The sequence below is a fragment of the Triturus cristatus genome, chromosome 4_2, assembly GCF_964204655.1.
Source record: "Triturus cristatus chromosome 4_2, aTriCri1.1, whole genome shotgun sequence".
NCBI classification, from domain to species: Eukaryota; Metazoa; Chordata; class Amphibia; order Caudata; family Salamandridae; genus Triturus; species Triturus cristatus.
This window is the reverse complement of record NC_140586.1, coordinates 201,945,760-201,968,580: the sequence shown is the minus strand read 5'-3', so window position 1 is coordinate 201,968,580 and position 22,821 is coordinate 201,945,760.

The following is a 22,821-nucleotide window of genomic DNA, read 5'->3' as shown; positions in this document are numbered from 1 at the left end:
ATCTTTAGGTACCAGCCGCTTGTCCTGTACCTTAACCCTGTCCGTAGCGTTAGGTTCTCACTTGCTAATTTCTTTTTAATGCTAGTTATAGGGCACTTTAACACTTTAGTTATTTTTTTTCAATTAAGATTTCTTTGATGATGATTTATTTTATTGCAGCACCGGCACATGCATATAGAGACTATTGTATTTCAGCATATTAGTTTCACGAAGACATCATTCAGGGCCCACATGGGCGATATCACCAGTCAGCTGCTTTTCTGGGAAAAACCTGTTACATACAGAGACAGTCACTAAACCTGGCGCGACCAGGGCTCCCGCATTTAGTAATTGCACTAGCATTAGGGGTACTAATTATTGCACTGTAACATGCCCTCTTGAGTGTGTTAAGTATTGGCACAATCTATATACATCGTGCACTCAGCACTATTACAAAGGTTGAACAAAGCAGCTGAAATATATTTATATATATATATTGTTTCTGACCTAATGTTCTTCATAACAATTGTATCGAATTTCAAGCGAATTTGCATGTAAGAATGAATGACGGTATCTGCTCATCACCTTTTTATGACACTTCCTTATTTGATACACTACAAAATTCCTCTTTCTTCATTTTATGTTTTCACAGCAATGATTATATATAAATCTTCATTGATATATGCATACTAATTGTTGGAACTAAGCAGGATTAGCGACAGCAACACGACAATGTTTGTATATATAGATGTGTTTCTTTTCATTTTTCATCATTATACAACAGTATGGTTGACATACCTGAAATGTTTTTTATGTCTATGATCAGTAGCCAGTTGCTGTGACAACCAGCCCAACCAGTGCCCTTGTGAAGTACATATAACTTGTCAAACGCTGAGATGCCTGATGTAGTGAGCAAGGCGGCAAGACCGCCGAAATGCGTCTATGCCATCGTAACGGAATAAATATTTTTCTTTGATTCATTTACCCACGGAGTCAGCGCCTGTTTTCTTACCCCTGACCAGGACTGGTACATATATATATATATATATATATATATATATATATATATATATATATATATATATATATATATATATATATATATATATATATATATATATATACATGTCTCGCGATGATTTTGAAGAGCGCTACATGGACGCATTATAAGTCCCAAGCGTACCTCCCAGTGGGCGACGCAGTTGCTTTACATGTGCAAAGACTCATGGTACTGGTAGTTCTGTGCAAATTAGTCCCACATGGGAGTTCTCCAAGACCCCAATTTCATAAAATATTAAAATCCAAGTGGATTGATGAGTGTCCCACCGCACATTGCAACGCGCTTCTCCACCCTCCAAGCAGGTCTCACTGTCCAGGCTAGTGACTCCACATCGGCGTCGCCACAGGTCCGCTACCGCGGCAGTGCTTCTGCCACGACCAGGCCGGCCGTTAAATGTAGAAGAAAGAGGTTGCCCATGCTCAGCGAAGCACACACAAGTGAGTATTCCATCCTTTTATTGGAGGTTGCGTTACAACAGGCAGGAGACATCCAGAGCAGTTAATTCACCTTACGCGTTTCGGGCACACGCCCTTGATCACAGGTGTCTCGCGATGATTTTGAAGAGCGCTACATGGACGCATTATAAACCCAAGCGTACCTCCCAGTGGGCGTCGCAGTTGCTTTACATGTTGTAACGCAACCTCCAATAAAAGGATGGAATACGTAGTTTATTGTAAAATAAATATATAAAAAAAATAATAATACATACATAACTTAGCATTTAAAAAACCGTACAAATTCACTGAAAAAACCATAGGTTTCACACACGTTATAGTTAGGAATTAGCATTTAAAAAACCTTGCAAATTCACTTAAAAAACCATAGGTTTCACACATGTGATAGTTAGGTGGATATTTCACTCGTAAAAAACCAATGAAATTCCCCCGTTATAGTTAGTTCAGATAACTATAACTCGCGCGCCCGCAATCCACTGCTGATGACGTCACATATTACATCACTCATGACATGGTCAGTGGCATCACTCATGACATCACTGATGACATCATCCTTGTGATAGAGTGGCGGTCGCGCGAGTTATAGTTATCTGAACTAACTATAACGGGGGAAGTTCATTGGTTTTTTACGAGTGAAATATCCACCTAACTATAACATGTGTGAAACCTATGGTTTTTTAATATATATATTACCTACTGGCGGTCGCCAGTAGGTAGTTATAGTTAGGACCCCTTTTCCATAGGAAATCTGCAACATTCTATTTTGAATAACTTTGGCGCCGGTCGATGAATCCTCGCGAATTTCTCAAAATAGGTGGGGCGCTACGCTCCGCTCCTACCCTGAAAGTCTCGGGGGGATTCGTCAAGCGGGGGCTGAGATAAAAGGGGGGTCCCAAAACGCATTTTTCCCATGCATTTTTCCATAGGACCTTTAGACAGAGCTACAGCCCGAACGGCTGAACAGAATTACTAGAAATTTGGCAGAGAGGTAGTCCCTATGTCAAGGAAGTGCCTTTTGTAGGTTTGGTGTAAATCTGTTCAGTAGATTCTGAGAAAATAGCCTTTAAATCAATATATATATCTGAGCCCGCTTACGGTACGCTTACCGTACGCTTACCGTACGCGTACGGTGGCGTGCGCGAGCGCGATTCTGATTGGCTCTTAGATCTTAGTAAACATTCGAATCGGCCGAAACCAGGAAGCGGCGTCCGCCATTTTGTCTCTCGCACTGAGTGTTATTTATCAAACATGATGCCCAAAAACATGTTACGGGCTGTTTTGACAACTCCCTCCCACATAGTCATGTTGAGGGAGTCCCCAAACATCCCCCAAGAGCAAAAACGGTTTTATTTTTTTTTCGGCAATTTCGCCGAGTACGCTTACCGTACGCTTACCGTAAGCGTACGGTAAAAAATAGAAATAAAAAAAACACTATCCACACTTACCCCACCCCCTGTGCTTTTGGTGGCCGTAGGCCACTAAATGTACAGGGCTTATTACATCAGTAAAAAAACTATATTTTGGCAACATGAAATTATAAAATCGAAATAAAAAAACCACTATCCACATTGACCCCACCCCCTGTGCTTTTGGTGGCCGAAGGCCACCAAATGTACAGGGCTTATTAAAGTTGATAAAAACCGTGCACGGAACGCACTGCGTTAAGTGGGCGCGCACGCCTCGAATGGCGTAAAGTAACTTAGCATTTAAAAAACCGTACAAATTCACTGAAAAAACCATAGGTTTCACACACGTTATAGTTAGGAATTAGCATTTAAAAAACCTTGCAAATTCACTGAAAAAACCATAGGTTTCACACATGTTATAGTTAGCGGAAATTTTACTGATAAAAAACCAATGAAATTGCCCCGTTATAGTTAGTGCTGGCAACTATAACTCACGCGACCGCAATCTTCTGCTGATGACATATGTGTCTTTATAAAAAAAAATATTTGTAATATATGTATAGCTAAAAATGTATGGAAGAAGACATGGGCAAATAAGTGTCTAAATACAGTATTAGCATCAGCAGAGGATTGCGGTCGCGTGAGTTATAGTTGCCAGCACTAACTATAACGGGGCAATTTCATTGGTTTTTTATCAGTAAAATTTCCGCTAACTATAACATGTGTGAAACCTATGGTTTTTTCAGTGAATATATATATATATATATATATATATATTGGGTAAAGGGCCTTATGAACCATTCAAAGGGCCTTGAACCGGCATCTCATAACAACAAGAAGCCTGTGTAACTGTAACTGGCCAAGTAAAGATAAGATGCTGTCAAACTTACTCCTCCCAATAATCAAACTAGTTTTTGCATTCTGAAAAAGTTGTAACCTCATTCTAAGGTCATCTGGAAGTCCAACATAGAGATCATTGTAGTAGTCCAGTCGGCTTAAAATCAGGACTTGCAGCTACAACTGTCAAGAGTGGAAGTGAATAAAAGGGAGGACCGTCTTTAATTGTTTCATTAGAAGGAAGCAGGTAGACATAAGCTTATTAATCTGATATTCAAATGAGAGTTTGCTGTCAAATAGCACACCCAGATTGCGGGCAGTAGATTCTGGCTCTCTACATTCTTTTAACAACTGTCCCCACATATAGAGGACCAGAGTGAGGGATTATCAAATATCAAAACCTCAGTTATATCTTAATCTAGTCAGAGAGAATTGGCATTCACCAGCTAGCTACCTAAATCAAACAGCCTTTAGACTCCTGGAGATGGGAAATGAGGCCCTCCATGCAGAAGATTATTTGGATATCATCTGCAGAGCCATAAAATTGAAAGGCAAAAATGGCAATCATATCTGCCAGGGAAGCAACAAATGTAAAAAGAGTGGGACTGAGAGCAGACGCATGAGGAACACCACAGGCAATATCTTTAAAATCTGCAAAAAAAGTTGCCATCTGGACTGCCTGAGTTCGATTTTCCAGAAAGCACTCAAACCATCTGGGTGGCTTGTCTCTCAGGCCAATAGCAAATAACATTTTCAGTAAAATAGCCTAAAAAAACGTATCGAAGGTGGCTGACAAACCAAGAAGGATGAGTGTCGCTGAACTTCGTCTATGAAAATTATATGGGTGTGTCAATGGTAGCTGCCATAAATACATTTTCAGTGCTAAGACAAAATATGAATCCAGATTCGTGCTTATTAAATACACAATTTCGTTCACTGTAAGAAGCTAGGTCTGTATTTACCCAGCTCGCCAGAATTTTTGAAAAAAGCTGAGGAAAAGAAATAGGTCGATAATTAGAGGAAATGCTGGCATCTAGAGTCTCTTTTTTAGGAAAGGAGTACCCAATACTGATTTACAAAAAGCAGGTACCACACCCCTCTATAAGGAGTTTTTATACATAACAGTTATCAAAGGAGAGAAAAGGGATGCTAGCTCCTTAAAACTCCTCATGGGACAAGGGTCAAGAGGAGACCATGACCAATTTATAGAGATTTTAGAGATCACCATCTCCTCTGTGATTAGTTTAAAATCTGACCAACAATTAAAAGAGTGAGCACCTTGATCCAGTCTAGCTTCAGATTCCCCTGTCGGGGTGAATGTTGATAAAATGAAAGACATTTTATTCTGAATAAATCCGCCAGTTCTGAGCAAAGCATTTGTGTTGGGGGAGCGTTGGGTAGATGCTGCATACTTTTTACCAGAGAGTTGTAGACCGCAAAAGGCTCTCTGGTTGGGTTGCTTGGTATAATAATTTTGTTATGATAATAGCTACACCTACACCTGTTAAGCTGACTGGAGTGGGAATAGCAAATCTAACCCCTCCAAATTCTAACACTTTCCCTACTGTTGCTTGGACTAAAGTGGGAACAGTAAATTTAAACCCTTCGAAGTCCAATGCTTTCCCTGCTGTTGAAAGGACTGGAGTGGGAATAGTAAATCTAACCTGTCCGAACTCCAACACTTTCCATACTGCTGTGCTGTTTGTAGTAGGAATAGTAAATCTTTCCCCTCCTAGTCCTAAATCCAACACTTTCCTTACTGTTGCAGTGCCTGGAGTGGGAACAATAGAGGTAACCCCCCTGAAGTCCCACAGTTTCCCTACTGATGCTCTGACTTGAGTAGGAATAGTAAATGTAACCCCTTCAAAGTCTAACGCTTTCTCTACTGTCGCTTAGACTGGAGTGGGAATAGTAAATTTAGCCCCTCCAAAGTCCAAGACTTTCCCTACTGTTGAGCTGACTGGAGTAGAAATAGTAAATCTAAACCCTCCTACATGCAACACTGTCCCTACTGTTGTGCTGTTTGAAGTCGGAATAACAAATTTAACCCCTCCAATGTCAAACAATTTCCCTACTCTTGCATAAATTTGAGTGGGAATAGTATATTTAATATTCCAAGACTACAATACTTTTCCTATTATTGGTCACAGATTTAAAAAAAAATATATTTTCATGTTTTAGTTTTATATTTTTTGTTCACTTTTAATTTAAAAATAAATTAATAATACTTTTGTAGTTGTGTGTTTTTTTTTAATTCTTTTATTTATTTGGTTATTTAATTAATATTTGGTTATTGAATTATTAATATTTTGTAAATTGTATTTAATATACGTGTGTGTGTTTATATAAGTATATATGTATATGTAGTTTTAAGTATTAGTGGAATTTATGCAGTTTACATTATATTAATGTTATATTAAAAAATGTTAAAGATCGATTACTTAAAACTATATGTATATTTTAAACAAATTATATTTGTGTACATTTTGGGCTATAGTAGTGTTAAATGACATTTTATTACCAATATTTCTGTACTTGCCATTATAAGTAAAGGGACATAATATTTTGGTAAAATATATTTTTGATACAATATGTGTCAAGCAATGTAGTTTACCTCAATATCATGTCAGTGTTCCCTATTGCAAATAGGACTAAAGTAAGGCAAAGTCAAAGACAGGAAGAAAACTCAAAAAGAATGTGTCAAAGTTGAACTATCTGAATTGAAAGTATGCGTAAAGCGATCTGCACTGCCCATGAACACCTAAAAGACACTGAAGAATGAAATACATGTCAAAGTCTGGAAGGCTGCCCATCTGTTAGACCTGGCATCCTTGGTGTGGTTTCCCCTGACCTTTTTGCCTTCTGACCTCCTGTCACTAACTTTACTTAGAAGTCGCTAATAAAGTGTACTGCATGTGCCCAAGACCTGTAAATTAAATGTCACTAGTGGGCCTGCAGCATTGATTGTGCCAGCCACTTAAGTAGCCCTTTAAACATGTATCAGAGCCTCTATGTGCAGTTTTAAACTGTCATGTTGGCCTGGCAAGTAAACCCTCTTGCCAGGCCCAGACCTCAATTTTTATGCATATACGTCACCCCTAAGGTAGGCCCAGGGCAGCTCAAGGGCAGGGTGCAGTGTATTTAAAAAGTTGGACATGTACTTTTAAGTTTTGCATGTCCAGGTAGTGGAAAACATTTCTTTTTTACTGCTGCAAGGCCTATTCCTTTCATAGGTTAGCATTAGGATAATCTTATGACATCTTACAAGTGTCATTTCCAATTGGGAAGAGATGAAACCCCCAAGTTTGGTGTCTCTTGAACCACAATTTAAAATCCTAACTTATGCTAAAGTTAGATTTTATATTGTAATTCTGAAACTGCTACTTTTAGAAAGTTGGCATTTTATTATTTTAGCCATTTGGTGCCTTTAGCCTATCTCTTAATACACGTCTGAGGTGGGTGGCAGCTGGGCTTTGTGCATTCCCTCCGGACAGTCACACACAAAGGGAGCTTAGGTGTGTCTCACGGGCCATCCACATTCTAATGGGCCATCCTGGGCATGATGGGATGGAAGAGCTGACACTTACACCTGAATGAGCTAGGGTCTGTCCCACACAAAGGGCTGCATACCCCTCTGTAGTGAGTCTGGAGCCAGGGCAGGGCCTCTGTGCACTTCAAAGGCCTCTCTTTGAAGTCTACCCACTTCAAAGGCACAACTGGGTATAAGCACTGGACCTCTGACACCACCAACTCAGTACACTTCTGGGCCTGTGGATACTTTACCAGGAAGAAGGACTGCTGTGCTGCTAAAAGGACTGTCACTCTGATGGACTGTGCTGGACTCCTGCTCTACTGTGCTGACCTCCTGCCTGCTGCCCTCTTGCCTGGGAGTGAGAAGGAATGGAACAGCATCTCTCTACCACTTGCCTCCTGTTGGAAGTCTCAGGGACATCCAAGACTTCACTACACTCATCAACAGCACCTGTACACTGCCATCTGAGAGTCTTGCACGCCAAGTGGTACCAATCCTGTCCTGGGCACTTGGAAGTTGGTTTGAATTGATGCAACTTCAAAAATCTGCATCACCATTGTTGTGCAGCTCAGAACTGGCGTCTCTCCTTCAACGCTGATGCATCACTGCTGCTGCCAGGATTGAGGACATCAAATCGCCAACTGCTCAGCTCGACGATGAAGCTTCGCTTATATCAGAGGAGTTTTACGACAACACATCACCAATTTGCGTGGCTCAGAACTGATGCATCATGTATATCTCTAGGATCGACACATCGCCTCCCTTGCTCCTTGCATCTCATCTTCGACATCGACTCAACCATGAACCAAGGTACTGTTTCAGCAGGTCAAGGCTGGCACCTGTATTCAACCCGCACTCCATTGCAGTCAGCCTGAACGTTTAGATTTGAGCCGGTCTAGCACGACCAGATAGCATCGGTTGGCCTTTTATGCTATTGAAACACTATATTTCATGATATTCTTTAAAAATTCATAACTCTGGTTATACTTAGTGGATTTTTGTAATTTTACTCCTGTTGTATTTTAATAAATAAACTTTTATTTTTCTAACCAGGTGTGGTATATTCATGTGTTGTGTATTCATTGTTTTACTGTATTAAGTGTTTCAAGCCTGCATGCTCTGTGCCAAGCTAGAAGGGATAAGCACAGGTTTATTTAGGGTGCAAATTTGACTTACCCTGACTAGGATTGTGGTTCCTGCTTGGACAGGGTGAATACCTCTGTTAACCAGAAACCCAATTTCTAACATTGTTGTTTAGTGGTGAGGATAGGACTTGTGTTTGTGCAGTGCCTTACAGTAATTTGGTGTACACTACCAAACCAAACCTAAGACCAATTGTAGTCAATTCTCTCGGATTGGCATTTAAAAAGTCTCTATTGTTCCTGATTGGCATTTTATATTATTTTCTAAAATCCTCTCTCTAACTGGAGGTTTGACAGCTGCACCTGCAAAAATGGACTTTAAGCTGGCCAACCTGGAAGGTTCCACTGTTGACCAGCTCAATGAATTTTGCAAGGGAGTTGCGGCAAAGAACTCCACCAGAAAGGTAGAGCTGCAAAAGGTACCGAGTGCCTGGGCAGAAGTTTGTGCTGCTTTGAATGTCGCCTCAGAGGAGGATGAGGTACTGTATCAGGATTCAGAACTAGACCAGGACTCAGAGGAGGGTCTTAGCTAAATGTGGAGTAGGGGGGCTGCATCCTTCGACAATTGGAGATTCCACCCCGGGCAGGGAGCAGTGTGTCATTCAGAGACAGAGCTGGAGGACAGGAGGGAGGAGATAAAGCTAAAATTGGAGCTTGCCAAATTAAAAATAGAGGCAGAACAAAAGAGATTGACTATGGAGGAGAGGATTGCTTTGTAGCGCTTGATTCATTAGAAGAGCCTTAAGGAGCTGGACCAAACGTTTAGGCAGGCAGAGGCCAGCAGAGATGGTGGCAGCATTTATTCATTGCCCTCTGACAGGAGGGTCCACATTTTCAAAGGTCTGGTGCATGAATTTGTGGTGGGAGACAACATGGTTAGATGGTATGAGGTTTATGATATTGCTTTGCTAATGCACAAGGTCCCTGAGGGTAGTTGGGGGAGCTAGTCTGTGGAGGCATATCCCTAGTGAGGGAAGCGACACTAGCCCTAGAGAAGGAATACAGGATATGCCCCCCCCCATGAAAGAAGCCCTGATCAGAAAGTTTGGTCTGACTCATGACATTCAGGGAAAGTCAGAAACTATCCCAACAGGCATGGGTGGATTGTGGGTAAAGGGCAGTGAAATAAAGGATTATTGGTGGCTATATAACTTGATTGAACAGGAGTACATGTTCAGTCTTTGTTTTGCTGATCTGCACAGACACCTTGTTGGCAGTATACTCACTGACCCCAGGGAGCTTGCTAAGGATTCAAACTATTGGGTCAGCACCAGGGATGACAGGAAGGTATCGGGGGAGATCACCAAATGGTGGGCAGGGTCCTCACCAGAAGACGGAGGGGGAACAAAAGCAAGGAGTTCTCTAAAGGGCCCAAAATAGTTATTTGTGTCAGGACTCCCATCTCCCTAATGAGAAGAAAAAGAAATTGTTTCCTGACAGTAGGTCTGCAGGTAAGGTAACCCCTAAGTGCTTTTATTGTCAACAGGAAGGGCACTACAAGGGAGATGCTAAGTGTTGCAAGGGGGCACAGTCCCCCACCAGTGGGGAGCCACTGGGGTTTGCTAGTGTAGTGCTTGAGAGAAGATTGTCCCAGGTAGTTTGGGGGACAGCTTCAAAGCAGATAGTCCCTAATGTGTCCCATCAAGTTGTTGTAGCTGACAACCGTGAGAGGCACTACCCAGTGGCTCTAGTTCCCTTTGAATGGGGGGGGGGTTTCAGGTTCCTTGAGGGTAGCTGTGAATCCATTCATGCCTGTGGATTGTCTGCTTGGCAATGACCTGGAGTATACCGCCTGGAAGGAGGCGGAGCACAGGTCCCACTTTGAGATGTTAAGATTGCCTGAGTGGGTGCGCCTTCCCACACGGTCCATGGCAGCCCGAGAGGGTAGTCAAGAGAACCTGGAGCCTGGAAGAATGGCCCAGGTGCCTATCAAAAAGAAGAAGGGGTGTGGGAAACCCACTCCTGAGACTCTCATGGTCCAGAAGGATGCTGACCCTGAGGGGAATGCCCCGGAACCAACATGGGAGGATGTTGCCAAACTGAGGAACCTGTCTGAGCTATCCAACTGACAGCAGGAAAGGGGTCCCACCAGGGAGGAGTTCTGCAAGGCACAGAGAGAATGCCCTTCTCTTGTGGGTCTTTGGCAGCAGGCTGAGACCCAGGCAGCTGGTGATGCCTCTGGTAAACACCTGATTTACTGGGAGAATGGTCTCCTGTATAGTGAGCCTAAGGCTCCTGAGCCTGGTGCACCCCATGTGTTGGTGGTTCCCCAGTGCTACAGGGTCTTCCTTCTGAGGCTGGTTCATGATGTACTCCTGGCAGATCATTTGGGGCAAGACATGAGCTTTGACAGGCTTGTTACCCACTTCTTTTGGCCTCAAATGAGGAAGGCCCCAGATGCGTTCAGTAGGTTCTACTTCTGTCCTACCCACCAGGTGAGTGGCATGTCAGTGGGGTAGTGCAAGGCCCACCTGCAACCTTTTCCTGTCATTGGCACTCCCTTTGAGAGGGTGGGCATCTCCATTACTGGGCCTCTGGACCCCAAGACAGCCATGGGCAACAGATTAGTTCAGGTCTTGGTGGACCATGTCACCCAATATCCAGAAGCTATCCCTCTGAGGATGATGACTGCACCTGCTGTGGCCAGGACACTAATTGAGAACTTTATCTGCTTGGGTTTCCCCAAGGAGGTGGTATCTGACCAAGGTACCATCTTTTTGTCAGGGTACATGAGGACAATGTGGAAGGAGTGCGGGATAACCTAGAAGTTGTCCACTCCTTACCACCCACAAACCAATGGGCTTGTTGAAAGGTTCAGCAGGACCCTGAAAGGCATGATTATGGGACTGCGAGAGCGCATGAGGCAAAAATGGGACATCCTTCTGCCGTGCCTTTTGTTTACTTATAGGGAGGTACCACAGAAGGGGGTTGGTTTTAGCCCCTTTGAACTTCTATTTGGGCACTATGTGAGAGGGTCTCTTGTTTGGTAAAGGAGGGCTGAGAGCAAGCTCCTGGGAGAGCCCCCCAGGATGTGTTCAGCTGCAAGATGACCCTCCGGAACCAGACAGCGTGCTTCTGGAACCTCGCACAGGAAAATCTGGAAGCCAGCCAGAGGGTATGAAATGCTGGTATGACAAGAATGCCACTCTGGTTGAGTTTCAGCCTGGCCAAAATGTGTGGGCGATGGAGCCCGTATAACCCCGGGCCCTGCAAGTCTGCTGGTTTGGGTCTTATGAGGTGAAGGAGCGCAAGAGCGATGTCACCTAGTTGGTGGATCTCAAGACTCTTAGAAACCCTTTGAGGGTCCTTCATGTCAATCTCCTAAAGCCCTACTTCGTAAAGTCCAAGCTTACCATGTTCCTGGTCACTGATGATGGGATGGAAGAGGAGAGTGAACCTCTCCCCAACCTCCTTTCTTTCAAGGAGCAGTATGGGTCAGTGTAGAGTGTCAGCCTCTACCCTAAAGTGACTCTAGACCAACATAGAGACTGCTGCCAGTTACTGGGGCAGTTTGTCTCTTTGTTCTCCCTTACCCCAGGACTCACTACATGGTGTACCCATGATATTAATACTGGAGACAGCACACCTGTAAAGAACAAAATGTACAGGCTGTCTGATAAGTTGAGAGCCAGAATAGAGGAGGAGGTCTCCAAGATACTGGCGTTGGGGGTTATTGAGCCCTCAAACAGCCCTTGGTCCAGCCCAATGTTGCTTGTTCCCAGAGCTGATAAGCTCACAGTTTGTCTTTGAGCTGCCAAGTTTCTCAGCGCATTTGACTCAACGTCTGGGTACAGGCAGATATCCTTGACCACAGGGGCTAAGGAGCGGTCTGTTTTCTCTACACCAGAAGGGCACTTCCAGTTCTGTGTCATGCCCTTCGGGTTAAAGAACGCCCCAGCCACCTTACAGAGGATGGTCAACCATGTCCTGGGTGGGTTGGAGAACTTCAGTGTCGCCTACCTAGATCACATTGCGGTCTTCATCTCTAGCTGGGAGAACCACCTATGCCACCTCAAGCAAGTGCTTCAGGCTCTGCAGAGTGCAAGTCTGACTATCAAAGCCAGAAGGTTCTCACTTCTGGGTTCAGACAGACCACATACCCCTCAGCTGGTTGATGCAGATGAGGGGTGAGAATCTAAAACTTTTGAGCTGGGCCAGCTTCCTACAGGGAATGGACTTTACAGTGGAACACCATCCTGGAACAGACCACGCCAATGCTGATGGTCTCTCCAGGTTAATCAGTCTTAGTGAAGAAAACTTCCAAGGGGTTGGGAAGCTCTCCCCACTTTCAGCTAGGGGGGACACGTGTTAGACCTGGCATCCTTAGTATGGTTTCACCTGACTTTTTTGCTCTCTGAATTCCTGTTTTGCTGACTTCATTTGTGCTGGCTTTAGAACTCTGGGCACTTTACCACTACTAACCAGTGCTAAAGTACATGTACTCACTACTTAAAACACGGTAGCATTGGCTTACCCACAATTGGCATATTTAATTTACTTATAAGTCCTGGTAAAGTGGACTACATGTGCCTAGGGCCTGTAAATTAAATGCTATTAGTGGGCCTGCAGCAATAACGGTGCCATCAACTTAAGTAGCCTATTAAACATGTCTCAGGCCGGCCACTGCGGAGCCTGTGTGTGCAGTTTTAAACTGCCATGTCAACCTGGCAAGTTAACCCTCTGGCCAGGCCCAGACCTTCCTTTTTAGTACATATAAGTCACCCTAAGTTAGCCCTGGACAGTCAAAGAGCAGGGTGCAATGTATTAAAAAAGTTGGACATGTACTTTTAAGTACATGTTCAGGTAGTGATAAACTCTTAAATTAATTTTTCACTACTGCAAGGCCTATCTCACCCATAGGTTAACATTGGTATTACCTTATTCCAGCTTACAAGTATAATTTTCCTATTGGGAAGAGATGAGACCCCCAAGTTTGGTGTCTCTGGAATCACAATTTAAAATCTTAACTTATGATGAAGTTCGATTTTAAATTGTAATTCTGAACATGCCACATTTATAAAGTTGGTATTTTGTTACTTTAGCCATTTAGTGCCTTCAGCCTGTCTCTGAATACACGTCTAGGGTGAGTGACAGCCAGGCTTTGTGCATTCCCTCCAGACAGCCACATACAAAGGGAGTTCAGGTATCATTGATAGGCTATCCATAGCCTGATGGGCCATCCTGGGCAGAATGAGAGGGAGGAGCTGAGGCATACACCTGAATGGGCTGGGGTTTGTCCCCACACAAAGGGCTGTATACCCCCCCTGTAGTGAGTCTGGAGCCAGGGCAGGAAGGGCAGGGACTCTGTGCACTTCAAGGACCTCTTGGAAGTCTCCCCACTTCAAAGGCACAACTGGGTATAAGTTATGGACGTCTGACACCACCAACTCAGTACACTTCTGGGCCTGTGGATACTCTGCCAGTGTAGGAGAGTGCCCTTTTTGACATGGTCATCCTCACTTTTTCCCCTAGTATTGATGCTTTATGACTAAAAGTGCTCTGGGTCCCTGCTACCCAGGTCCCCCGTGCCAGTCCTCTTTCCCTTCAAACAAGTAAAATGTTCAATCGTTACCCAATTGGCAAGGATGTTAGCTCCCCTGTAAGCCTCTAATAAATGGTACTCCTGGTACCTAGGACATGGGTACTATAGAGGGTCCCTAAGGGCTGCAACATATATTATGCTACCCTAGGGACCCACACACAAATTGCACACAGACTACCACTGCAGACTGCGTTAAATGGTGCAAACCATTCTGAAAACATGACATGGCACACTCCCTGTGTGCCATGCCCATGTGTACTGCGTATAATATATGTAAGTCACCCCTACAGCAGGCCTTAGAGCCCTAAGGCAAGGTTCATTATATTGTATGTGAGGGCATATCTGCATGAGCAGATTGGCCCATGTGATGTCTGGTTCCATTACTAGATATTGCAAGTGAGCAGGCAGCCATCTTACAGACATGTAGTGGGCACTGGTCATTATGAGTTATCCAGCTACATGATGGCTGCACTGAAACCAATGGTGTTTGGTATAAAACACCTTGTCTTCATAAATCAACAAGTCAGTGTTAGATTTATTACGACATGCATCCAGAGGGCAACTTAGAGGTACCTCCTGAACCCTACCAGTCCTTTAGTGTGCTGGCTGAATGGGCTATTTCAGCCTGCCACCACAGACCAGTTACTGACACCCTGCTCGGGAGAGCCAACACTCTCAGAGGTCAGAAACAATACCTTCTCCAGAGGAAGGTGATCACACCTCCTCCAGCAGGATGGCTAGTGAATTAGCACACCAAGACCAGAGGCTTCAAACTCTCTGCCACCTTTGACATGTGACCCTTGCTTCCTCCAGACCTGGAGAATGCCACTATCTACCCTAGGGCCCAGCCACTCAGTAGGCTAGACACACACCGAAGGTGGGCCACCTAAAGTGGGCACGTGAAGAAGTGTTACACCATCTTGTTTTTGGCAAAACTAGGAACTCTGGCTCAGGTTTTTGCCCACTTTCCACAGGTTGTAGTCATATAGGGAGTGTAGTCATCTGAGTGGTAGGTAGGGGTGAGCAGAGCTTGCAGAGCTGTACATAAAAACTCTGTGTGATTCTGCTGAGTTCTGCTAGCGGGCGGAGTGGGTCATTTGGTGCTAACCGATTGTGGCATTAACCTACTATTCTCCTGTTTAATGATACAATAATTAACATTAAACAGACCCTGACATGATAGGGACTGGGCATCCGGTCAGGACTGACACTTACCTTGGGTTTGTATTTCCCTCCTGCCTGTGCCTCGGATTTCTCTTGGGCTGCCGTTCCAAACTGGGACATCATTGGACGGGCGCCGCTGTGGTATTTTCGGCACTCCAGTGACAAACTGCTTCAGCCACATACCCTGAAGTAAAGGAAAGACAATTTCCCAGAAGCTGTTCAAGGTTAAGGTTCCTATTTGTTGCGTTTCAAGCCTCATTGCGATGTTGAGGCATACAGTACAGATACAGAGAAAGGGGTGCACACCGCGGTCTCACACTACAGAGAGCAGACAAACGTTGACAGCACCTGAAGCCTCTCCCATAGCTGCAGCTAGAATCTTTCCTATGCCTCCTGCGTTACACGTGTATTTATTTTGTTGTTAGTGGAATGAAATAAGTAACACGTTTTACCCAGTCGGCTGATTGGGAGATCATCACCCTAGTGTGTTCCCAGCTTCTTGGGAAAATTCACGAGATATTTCCCAACTGTGTTGTGTTCCACCCTTGATCGACCTGAAAGTAAACAACATGTTGCAACAATGAGAAAGGCCGCAGTGTGAGTGAAAACTATTTTCAGATTCTGCACTTTGCACAAAGGCTTTCTCTGTCGTTACCGCTATGGCTGCATCGCCCACAAACCCTGCATCTATGCACATGCATACTTAAAACATGTCGACAGTCACTTTAATGTGCCAATGTAACCTCTCATTCTGATAATACTTTTAAGAACATTGGGCACTCCTTTTCTCCATTTCAGAAGATGAAAGACTGTTCCAGCCCCCACCAAGATTCGAACTAGTGATTCCCAGGTCTCTCAAATATGCATTTTGACTCCTATTTTGCTTGTGAGGGGGGCTCCGAGCCCGTGCCTTGTTTTGGTGACTGCTCCGGTCTGCCCTTCTGTGTCTTGGTGTCAGGAGGAGGTGAGATAACGACAAAAAAGCGAGATGTTGTGGGTTATAAAAAGTCAGCTATTGTTTTGTAGCAAACAAATTAGTAGCAATACCCCTTATGAAAACAAACATAAAAGTGTGGTCGTATATATTAGATGGTCAGACTGTACCCGCCCATTAGATGTCACTTCTTGTAAGAGATAATGCCTGCAACATTTATGTAGAATGTGCTCTGTTGAAATACTGCTGAGTAAGGTTTGCGGTTACACTTCCCTCGTAAAAGAAAAGGGCAAACTTTATCATAATTTGTATTTATAAATGGAAATTTAGATAAATGTGTACTGCTGTTACTTTGATGATACTGTGATGGTACGTTATAAATCATGTGTTGCTCTACGCTCAGCGCTGTGAAGCAGTGGTACGGCAATCCACAGCACTTTATAAAACCTCCATATAAATCAGTGAGATTTATTTGGAGGTTTCAAAGAATGTAATTCAACTACTTCCAGACTGGACAGATGTATTTTGTTTGTGACTTTTACGAGTAAATAAATAACATGTTGAATTTTTGTGCTATATTTTTTTTGTCTCATACTCGAAGCACAGTATTCTTTACACTGATATAAAACCACGGGGGCTGGAGCGTTTGCATCCAGGATGGGATCCGCCGCGATGCAGTGTTTCTCCGGTGAATTAAAGAATGCTTGCGCTCCTCAGTGCCCAGTACATCTGCTTCTGCAGCCTGCTGCCTAATGAAATTTTAGGTATGTGCCGGTGCTGGCATGCCAGTAAATTCTGTTCTGCGGCGGTTAGCTGAGTTTTTGGTGAACTCAGCATTCCAAGTGGAGCGCAGAGTCGCTAAAGCTTCACAAACTCCTCCAATGGAGCGGTGTGTGCCACTCACCCCTAGGAGTAGGTAGCACATTGGCTACTAGCTTACACCCCCCTTAACGCACCTAAATTCAGTATTTAGCTGGCCCCTTGACACCAGGAATGCAGGTTCATCTACCTGGGAACAGAAGAAGGACAAAGAAAAGCCAACAATGCCATTTTGGTGAGTTGCAGTCTACCTGTGCCCCAGGTTGCAGTGAAGCAGCAGAGCCCAGGAAGTGGTTGAGAGGCAGACTAGTGCGGTCTCTTTCCCAACAATTTAAAAAATGATTTTTCCTACCTGTGATTGCATCATTTTTTTAATTTTACTGTCTTTGCCTTTGGTTGTTACAGTTTAAAATTGTAGTTTTAACCTGCCCGTGATTGGATACTTTATCACCTGTTTTGTGTTTAAACTTGTGGATATTCCTTGCCTGTAACAGTCTCCATTTTAACCTGTTGAATTGTAGGATCAGCAGTCTTAACTCTGTTGTTTTTTCCCTCTCATTCCCCGTGGCTATCAGTTTTTCCCTCTGTTTTTCTCCCTTGCTCTGTGCTAAGACCTGTATGTTAAGCAGTCCACCCCCGGCTTCCATTTTGTGTTACAAGTGGGTCAAAACGCACCTCCCGCTCCCCCCCTAGCAACGGGGATATTTCTACATCAGAGAGAGAACAGGGGGTGCTCTGAGACAGCAGTAATCTGCTGTTTAAGCTGTGTTTAAAAGGGACTGTGCACTTTGTTTTTTGTCCAGGAGAGGGAGTAAAGTTTTACACAAACAGTATTGTTAGAGGACAAGTATGTTAGGCTCTTACCTGCAGAAGTCCAAAGTGTTGATTGAGCCTGTCTGTCTTCTAGGAGATTTCTGGATAGAGGATCAGCTCCCAACTCTCTGGACAGCTAACCTTGTCTGAGGTCGCTGGGACCTTATATAGTCTGCTATTGGTTGGTACATGTGTACACTGATTGGTGGTTGTATCTGGTGTTTCTATTGGATTAGGGTTAGTGTCCTCATTGGTTGGGTATTTGAGGGTTCTGATTGGTTTCTGGGCCTGTGACTCAATCGCTGTAGGGTTGGGACTAGGGCTACGGTTAGGATTTCTAGTGGAAGTAAGGACTAGGGCTTCCTGTGTCATTGGTTGTTGGGACTAGGGTGGGACTAGGGCTAGGGTTAGGCATTCGATTGGAAGTATGGACTAGGGCTTCCTGTGTCATTGGTTGCTTGGACTTGGGTTGGGACTACTGGTAGGGGTAGGGCCTCTATTGGACGTAGAGATCAGGGTATTTTAAACTGATTGGGTACTTGGACTAGGGCTAAGATTGGCTGTAAAGCCTTGGTCTCCTATTGGTTCTAGATTTTAGGGCTAGTGTTGTGATTGAATAGTGTTAGGGCTAGGGTTTCCATTGGCTGAAGGGGTCACCTGATTAACAGGGCTATGAAAGCCCAAGGCTTAGTGCATCTCAGCCCGGGCATTGAGGCTAAGGGCAGAGAGGACAAGGGCAGTTGCCTGTTTGAGCCTGTTTGAGACTGGTCGGGACTAGGGCCAGAAATGCTGCCTATTTTCCCATTCAGTAATACCCAGCCCACACGATCCACATCCACAAACAGAGCAACACACTCACCACACCAAATGTACACCACACACTTACTACAAACCAACACTATGCACAAATCCATGTCTCAGCACCCACTACAAAACCAGACAAACCACACTTATGCACCCTTCTATCCAAGCTACCACACATTTCTGCCATCACCTACAAACAGTACACAACTCTATCCTATACCACAAACCAATCCACTCATCACTAACACAACCCCATTCCACACCATACTTAACTACATCCCATTCAGATACACACTCCCTACTCTAATTACTCCAAACAGACCACTTTTTATCACTAACAAACATATAATCAGCAATCCATCATTTGTCCAAACAACACCCTCCTCTTCCTTCTACCATAATAACACAAACGCACAACACATACAGTGCATGACACCATACTTTTCAACTCTTGCAACAAACCAGTCTAAGACAAACGCTCTTACCTCTACTTCATTCCCTCCTACACAACACATACACTTTACTCATAAACACATCACCACCCCTTCTAACTTACAACCTCCTCTCACAAACAATACTATATAAACAAATCCATTGCATGAAGCAAATACACCTGCACCTCTTTTCACTACTCCTCAAAAACAAAACATATCAAGCACACCAACACAACAAGATCTTCCAAGCGCAATACTGCATAATACTTACCATCACAAAATACAAACATACACCCACCTTTCAAACCACACAAAGGAACAAACACCAATACCAAGCTTTTTCTCTTCCACCACACCTAACACAGATACAGCACCACATCAACTCTCTTCCAAACGCCTCTCATCCATTGGACAATTTAGAATCTTACTACAAGACTCACATGCTGCACCACCACCCCTGACTCATACACCTGCCGCCCTAAACACACGCAAACAATATAAGCGACGTGTCACACCTCACAACTTTGCTTCCCCATGTCTACTGTACAACTATGTTACACCACGCAAACAACACAGCACACCAACTTACTCTCAAACACCATCTCCACCACCTACACACCCATCAAAATGCCTTCTTAGCATGCTGGATGTGGAACATGATACAGAAGAGCTACACAATTGCTATCTAACACAGCTAATACCAGCACTAAAAACACAGCTGCTATAAAACCCACACAAATACTAATCACTCACTATCACTAAAGCCCATTCTCTAAACTGTCTACTAATAAATTCTCGATCCCTCCCTAAAAACAAATAGCACATCTACGACCTTCTCACCGATGCAAAACCAGACATACTATTTGTAACTGAATCATGGTTAGGAGTTGATATGGCTCCAGTCCTGCATGAAGCCATTCCTCTAGGCTATCAAACGATCACCCAGTAGTATAGGCAAAAAAGGAGGTGGTCTAGCTGTTGTGTTCAGGCAAACATTACATATCACTAAAGTTGATGACATCAACATAAAGAATTGTGAGGCTCTTCACACCAGATGCATTCCTACACCGTCTTCCTCCTATAACTTCCTGCTCCTTCACAAACCTCCACCTAGCAAGGCGACATTCCCAGACGCACTTCTAGACACAGTTTCAAACCTGATAACAATACACTCCAACCTATGCATTCTGGGTGACCTCAACATTTGGTTTTGACAAACCCCATTTGACCCATCCAAAAAACAATAATCATTGGCCTAGACGCACTAAACCTGCATCAGATTGTTCATAAACCCACACACACATCACTGGACATATCCTATATGTTATTTTTGCTAATACCGAACTAGTTACCTTTCAAACTATAACTCTAGTCACATAGTCAGACCACCACTTGCTTGTGTTCTAACATAAAACAACACTAAGCGACTCACCTAAAACTAACTTACATCCAGCCACCTATCGACCGTGGAACAAACTCCATTTGGAACACTTAGAAACACAACTAACATGCAGTAAAAATCTGGAAACAATACATTCTGTTAAAAAACTATATGAGTGGTTACAGGAAGCTTTTGACATCCTGATACCACTCAAAACCACACAACAGAACAAAAGAAAAAAAGCACCTTGAAGAAACCTAGAGATGAAAGACATAAAAAAACAAATTAGAAAGCTGCAACATACCTGGCTCAAAACACACGCCAAACAAGACAAACTTCACCCACAGAAAAGTAACAGATTATACAAATCAGCTATCAAAAAAGCTAAGAAAGGGTATTATTCAGACATAATTCAAAATGCTAAATGAGCAAATAAAGAATTCTATAAAATACGCAATGAATTTCACAAACCAAATTACCTGGAAGGAACTTGTTCTGTTACTCAAGATTTCACAGACAAACTGGCAAATCATTACACTGACAAAGCAGACATGTTGGACTCGTACTTAAAACAGAGACAAAGCACCAGCACTAACCCTTTGACAAAACAACAATCCAAGAATACTTAACCCAGCCTCTCCGTTCCTTCCAACACAACTCACACGATGAATTTATGGCCCTGGTCAAAGCAAGCAGGCCTGCCGGCAGCCCTTCTGACCCGTGTCCACCACAAACTTTCAAGACGATTCTTTTAACAACCTCTGCTGCCACTCCAGTAAGAAGAATCATCAACGATTCCTTAACTACCTGAATATTTCCAGAACAACTCAAAAAGTCATACATATGCCCTTTACTGAAGAAAACAAACTTGGACCCGCTGAACCCTGACAATTACAGACCCATTACAAATGGACCTTTCCTGGGCAAACTGATAGAAAGAGCAGCGTTCGCCCAGATGTCACAATTCATTGAAGAGAATGACGTACTTTCAGACTTCCAAACAGGTTTCTGTCCGGGAAGAGGCACAGAATCTGCACTCCTTGCCGTCTGAGATGTCCTGAAGAACACAGTAGACCGCAAAGGGGTTGCTGCGCTTCTCGTCTTGGACCTCTCAGCTGCCTTTGACACGGTTGACCATGACACTCTGAAACAAAGACTTTATGAAGGCAGCATAGAGGGGACTGCTCTAGACTGGATCGCGTCCTACCTTCGAAACAGAACTAATGTCATCCATACCCCACCTTTTTCATCCAAACCATACTCCACAAAAGCAGGGGTCCCTCAAGGCTCTATCATCTCGCCCATGCTTTTCAACATCTACATGAAGTCAATACCAGTACTGATCAATCAATTTCACCTCACGTGCTATAAACTATGCAGATGACACACAAATACTCCTTCAACTGGAATTCCCCAAAGATATTGGAAACTCCTACATTTTCAGTTGTCTCAGAGCCGTGGATCAGTGGATGACTTGGAGCCACCTCAAATTGAATGCTTCCAAAACGGAAATATTCACGTGTGGCGATTGGAAACATTATGACCCACTTGCCGCCTGGCCTGATGAACTAGGATCACCACCTAAAGTATGGAAGGAAGTAAGAAACCTCAGAATGAACATGAACTCCAAGTTGTCGAAGAATGCCCAAGTGGACAAACTAGCAAGATCAAGCTTTGTCACTATAAAAATGCTGCAACATATTTTCCCTCATTTGGGATTTCCACACAAGGTCCAAGCTACCATCTCCCTTGTTCTGCCCAAACTCGATTACGCCAATAGCCTTTACCATGGATCACCTTTAACGACCATGAAAAGACTACAATGGATTCAGAACTCGGCTGCCAGACTACACTTGCATATCAAACCGCGAGACCACATCTCAACTGCCTTGAAAGTCCTGCATTGGTTACCGGTTGCCAGAAGATCCTTGTTCAAGCTTCTTTGTATCACCCACAAAGCAATACATGGAATGGGACCGCTCTTCATCAGAAAATAAATCACCAAATACATTCAACAAAGGAACCTCCACTCTAAAATGACACCTCGCCTCAAAATCCCAACATACAAGAAAAAAAACGTGGGTGGCACATCCTTCTCTGTTCAAGCAGCCAAACTATGGAACTCTTTACCCCCCAACATAAGGTCCACGGACAGCCACCTTATCTTCAGAAAACTGCTCAAGAATTGTCTCTTCCCCACATCAGCACCATACGCAAACAGAAATTTACAGCATATCCCTCTGTATATAATTATTTATTTTCACTATAAATATGTACCTATCTTTGTGTATTGCTTTTCTATGAACAAGTAGAATAATTATGTTAAAAAAATAATAATAAAGTACAATAAAACACGAAAACTGAAGTTTATCTGGTGCATCTTTGATCTACATGTACTTCTTCCATTTTGCATCTATGTACCTTCCATGTACTTGTTACTTTCCTCCTGAAAAGCATATTCAATGCACTCCCCTATTTCTCATCTTGTACCTCTATCAATATCTTTAATCTACATATAC